Below are 5,446 nucleotides of genomic sequence, written 5' to 3'. Positions count from 1 at the left end.
CACACATCATAACAAGAACCAGGAAGGTCACACCTTGAATGGGAAGACAATCAACAGATGCTCACACTGAGCTGAATTAGATGTTGGAATTATCTGATGAAGATGTAAAGTAGCCATCATAAAAATGCTTCATCAAGCAGTTACAAATACTCTTGAGACTAATGAAAAAGTAGAAAATTTCACCAAAGGTATAGAAAATATAAAACAATGGAAATGATCAAACTGAGAACGATAATAACTGATATTTAAAGATTCACTGGAAAGACTCAAGAGGAGGAGGAATATGACAGAAGAAAGCATAAGTGACTCTGAAGATAAAACAATAGAAATTGCCCAATCGGAAAAAAGAAAAAAAATCAGAGTGGCTCTGGGAAGGAACTGGTTCGCGGGCACAGTGATGGCTGTGGGTGTCCCCTGCATGCTCGTTACTAGCTGCTCCTCCACCTTCTCCGCAGACAGGCTGGTGCAACATATTCTTGGAACAGAAGATGCTGTTGTGGAAGTGACTGCCAACGATGCTGTGAGATTTGATCCCTGGACCATCGATAATAAATACTACTCGGCAGATATCAACCTGTGTGTGGTGCCAAACAAATTTCTCGTCACTGCAGAGACTGCAGAGTCTATCCAAGCATTTGTGGTTTACTTTGACAGCACACAAAAATCTCATCTTGATAGTGTTTCTTCCTGGCTTCCTCTGGCAGAGTCATGGTTACCTGAGGTGATGATCTTGGTTTGCAATAGAGTGTCTGAAAATGGTGTAAACCGACAGAAAGCTCAAGAGTGGTGTATCAAACATGGCTTTGAATTGGTAGAACTTAGACTGGAAGAGTTGCCTGAGGAAGATGATGACTTCCCAGAATCTACAGGAGTAAAGCAAATTGTTCAAACCTCGAATGCCAATGTCTGGTCCAATGTAGTGATGAAGAATGAGAGGAACTGAGGCCTTAACCATCTCAGCTTATTGACTGGAGCAAACCATAGCATTGGCTCAGCAGAGACCTGCCACAGAGACCTGCCACTCAAAGCAGCCCTGTGTTCCAGCAGCAGAGAGGACTGAATGCCTCTTGGATCATCGAGGGGCTGCCTCTAACACAGTAGACAGGCAGGTCGATAGCATTGTGGATCCCATATTAGACCTGGATATTCAAGAACTTTCCAGTCTTACTACAGGTGGTGGAGATTTGGAGAATTTTCAAAGACTGTTTTCAAAGTTAAAAGAAATGAAAGACAAGGCTGCGACGCTTCCTCATGAGCAAAGAAAGATGCATGCAGAAAAGGTGGCCAAAGCCTTCTGGATGGCAATTGGGGAGACAGAGATGAAATTGAAGGCCTTTCATCTGAGAAAGAGCACTAAACTCTTCATGCTAGGGCTTGCCTGACTCAGACCCGAGCACTCTCTCCTTGAGATTCTTCCCTCCTCAACCCAGTCATCTTTTGCTGAAATTACCAGCATCATGTTGGCTGCCTGACTTGTTTATAGGGTCCCATTAACTTTAGTTTTTAGTAGAGGGTAAAGCAGAAATCTCTTCTCCCTCAGTGTTGGGGTCCTTTAATGGACCAGGACCTCATGGTCCGGAGTCGATGATAAGAAAGTGAAAGAGAGAGTCGGAGGGAGGGAGAGAGAGAGAGAGAAAGAAAAAAAGAAAGAAAGACATGGGGACCCAAGCTCTTATGGAGCAAAGGTACTTTAATGATTTTTCTGTGAGTATATATAGGCTGTAATACAAGAAATTTCTTTCAACAATGATAAAGATCAGAAAACCAAATGTACAGTAACCGTTACCAAGGGAACAGGGAGAATAATGGTCACAAGTTCAGGAGATAATCCATATCTTAAAAAGGGGGGCGAGACTAAGCAGTTTTGTAAAGAGAATGCTTACTAAAGGAGACCCAAGTCTGTCTCACACAATGACCTTAGTTCCTGGGAGCAGCCTGCTGCTCCGCTTAAAAAGAAACAAAGGACTTGTGAGAAACAGCAGGTAGGAATCCTCCCGTTAAATACTCCCTGACAATTCCTCCTTGTTTATTTATAATATTTGCAAAAAGAGTTCTGACCATTAGAGTTTGTTAGTTTTAATAATCTTTGCATGAAAGCAATGGTAGATGACAAAATAATGGTCAAGACAATCACTAAAATTACAGTTCCAGACCCGATGCTGTGAGTAATGCCCTGAAACCATCCACGTGGGTCTAGCCCAGCTAATTGATCAGCTAGTTGTTCAACTAAAGTTTTCAAATTAGTGGAAGAGGACAGACTTTTAGAAAAGGTTTCAAATTTCTTTTTGTAATAATTGCACATTCAGAGAGGCATTATCATGTATGTTTTGTAAATGAAATTTGATTTGTTCCCAGTTGTAGGCACTATTATTGAAATGAACAGAAGTAACACAAAATTGAGTAGAATTCCAATCACATTTTAGCATCACCTGTTTTTGTACATCTGTTAATTGATCTCCAACCCATTTGACGGCTGTTTTAGTTCCTGTATTTCCTCTTGAATATCCTCATCTATCTGAGCCTGAGTGGCCCATATAGTATGGGCATCTTTAGTCCAATTTTGAATAAAATTATGTGTTTGAATTGAGGTTTATAAAGCAATACCAGTGACAGCAGCATTGGTGCAAATAGCTGTTAATCTCAAAATGCCAAAAATCAGCCATCCAATGAATCATTTAGAGCGTTGGAGCAATTTAGTAAGTAACTGGGAAGCAAGTCCAGCCATGGGACCTTCTTCCCAGGGCCAGTGGAGATTTATTGGTAACCACAGATTATGTCGAGATCGAAGAATCAAAAGGGAGTCATTTCTCAAGGAAATAGAGAAGTTAAGTATATAATTTACAATTTATGCAAGTCACAGAACATAAAGTCTTATTGAATTGTAAATTTCCTATAGCTATAACAAAAGGAAGTGGGACGTAGGCTTGTATAAAATATGATTGATTATAATGAAAGAAATAGTTTCTATGACTACGATTGGTCCCTGTGAAATGTCCAGTCCAAGTCCCAAGTTCCTTGGTGCTTGCAGCAGTTTCCAGATGTCTCATAGTTTAGGCCCAATCTGTTTATCAAGGACAATTCGAGGACGAGGAGGGGCCATTCTACCGTCAAGTCACCCAAGAGTCCTCTGTCATGGTAATGTTCCATTGTAGTGTTAGTAACCTTCAATGCTACTTGAGTAATACAATCACATACAGTGCTGTTAATATCATCTGAGCAGTTAGATAACCTTATACCATGGGGTCCCCAATTGACAATTGTATGATTAGCCACAAACATTAATTTTCCTGACTTGGTCTGACATTTGTCCCAATGAACAGGAATATATTTAAAGTTCTTATTAGTAAACCCTTTGCATATTTGTAAACCCTTTGTAAAGAATATTCTTTGTTCTTTCTTTAATTCTTTCCCTAAAGTTTCAATAGTATAAATATGGTTCATGGACAAAGAAAGGGCAATAAATAATCCAAGCAGCATGTGGAAGTTCCTTTTTGGAGGCAGGACAAAAGCCTATGTTTGTTGATTAACATTAATATATAATTTTGTTTGGCCCATGCATAAGGGAAGGATTTCACAGCCTAGAGAAATGTTAGTTAGTCTTCCTTTTTTCTCAGAATGAGAGGGCCCCTCCAAGCCCCAAGGAGGGGGTATATGTGTTGAGCCATTAGTGGATACGATTGGTCCTATATCTGTCCATTCTATGAAGTGAAGTGAAGTCATTCAATCGTGTCCGACTCTCTGCAACCCCATGGACTGTAGCCCGCTCAGGCTCCTCTGTCCATGGGATTCTCCAGGCAAGAATACTGGAGTGGGTTGCCATTTCCTTCCCCAGGGGATCTTCCCAACCCAGGGATCGAACCTGGGTCTCCTGCATTGCAGGCAGACGCTTTATCCTCTGAGCCACCAGGAAAGCCTGCGGCGAGCTATAACCTACAATAAAAAAGGGGGGTTAGGTATATAAGCCCGATAAGTGTGATCAATCAAGTCAGCCTGAGTGGGGGAAGCAAAACCAAGCAAAGCAAGCATCAGTTCAGTTCAGTTCAGTCGCTCAGTTGTGTCTGACTCTTTGCGACCCCATGTTTTGCAGCACACCAGGCTTCCCTGTCCATCACCAACTCCCGGAGTTCACTCAAACTCATGTCCATCGAGTCGGTGATGCCATCCTGCCATCTCATCCTCTGTCGTCCCCTTCTCCTCCTGCCCCCAATCCCTCCCAGCATCAGGGTCTTTTCAATGAGTCAACTCTTCACATGAGGTGGCCAAAGTATTGGAGTTTCAGCTTTAGCATCAGTCCTTCCAATGATCACCCAGGACTGATCTCCTTTAGGATGGACTGGTTGGATCTTCTTGCAGTCCAAGGGACTCTCAAGAGTCTTCTCCAACACCACAGTTCAAAAGCATCAATTCTTCGGCGCTCAGCTTTCTTCACAGTCCAACTCTCACATCCATACATGACCACTGGAAAAACAATAGCCTTGAATAGACGGACCTTTGTTGGCAAGGTAATATCTCTGCTTTTCAATATACTATCTAGGTTGGTCATAACTTTCCTTCCAAGGAGTAAGCGTCTTTTAATTTCGTGGCTGCAGTCACCATCTGCAGTGATTTTGGAGCGACCCAAAATAAAGTCTGACACTGTTTCCATTGTTTCCTCATCTATCTGCCATGAAGTGATGGGACCAGATGCCATGATCTTCGTTTTCTGAATGCTGAGCTTTAAGCCAACTTTTTCACTCTCCTCTTTCACTTTCATCAAGAGGCTTTTTAGTTCCTCTTCACTTTTTGCCATAAAGATGGTGTCATCTGCATATCTGAGGTTATTGATATTTCTCCCTGCAATGTTGATTCCAGCTTGTGCTTCCTCCAGCCCAGCGTTTCTCATGATGTACTCTGCATAGAAGTTAAATAAGCAGGGTGACAATATACAGCCTTGAAGTACTCCTTTTCCTATTTAGAACCAGTCTGTTGTTCCATGTCCAGTTCTAACTGTTGCTTCCTGACCTGCATATAGGTTTCTCAAGAGGCAGGTTGGGTGGTCTGGTATTCCCATCTCTTGAAGAATTTTCCACAGTTTATTGTGATCCACAGAGTCAAAGGCTTTGGCATAGTCAATAAAGCAGAAATAGATGTTTTTCTGGAACTCTCTTGCTTTTTCGATGATCCAGCGGATGTTGGCAATATGATCTCTGGCTCCTCTGTCTTTTCTAAAACCAGCTTGAACATCGGGAAGTTCACAGTTCACGTATTGGTGAAGCCTGGCTTGGAGAATTTTGAGCATTACTTTACTAGCATGTGAGATGAGTGCAATTGTGTGGTACTTCGAACATTTGGCATTGCCTTTCTTTGGGATTGGAATGAAAACTGACCTTTTCCAATCCTGTGGCCACTGCTGAGTTTTCCAAATTTGCTGGCATATTGAGTGCAGCACCATCACAGCATCATCTTT

The 5,446-nt window shown here is 41.9% G+C and overlaps 1 non-coding gene and 1 pseudogene across 1 annotated transcript; one reads left to right on the top strand and one right to left on the bottom strand.

The window, feature by feature from the left end:
* LOC102186332 lies at positions 398 to 1,357 on the top strand (annotated as a pseudogene).
* Positions 3,838 to 3,910, bottom strand: TRNAC-GCA. Its single transcript has one exon. It is a non-coding gene; the product is annotated as a tRNA-Cys (tRNA).

This window comes from Capra hircus, chromosome 18 (assembly GCF_001704415.2).
Source record: "Capra hircus breed San Clemente chromosome 18, ASM170441v1, whole genome shotgun sequence".
NCBI lineage: Eukaryota > Metazoa > Chordata > Mammalia > Artiodactyla > Bovidae > Capra > Capra hircus.
The sequence above is the reverse complement of the archived record's forward strand: the minus strand, read 5'-3'. Positions and strand labels throughout refer to the sequence as shown.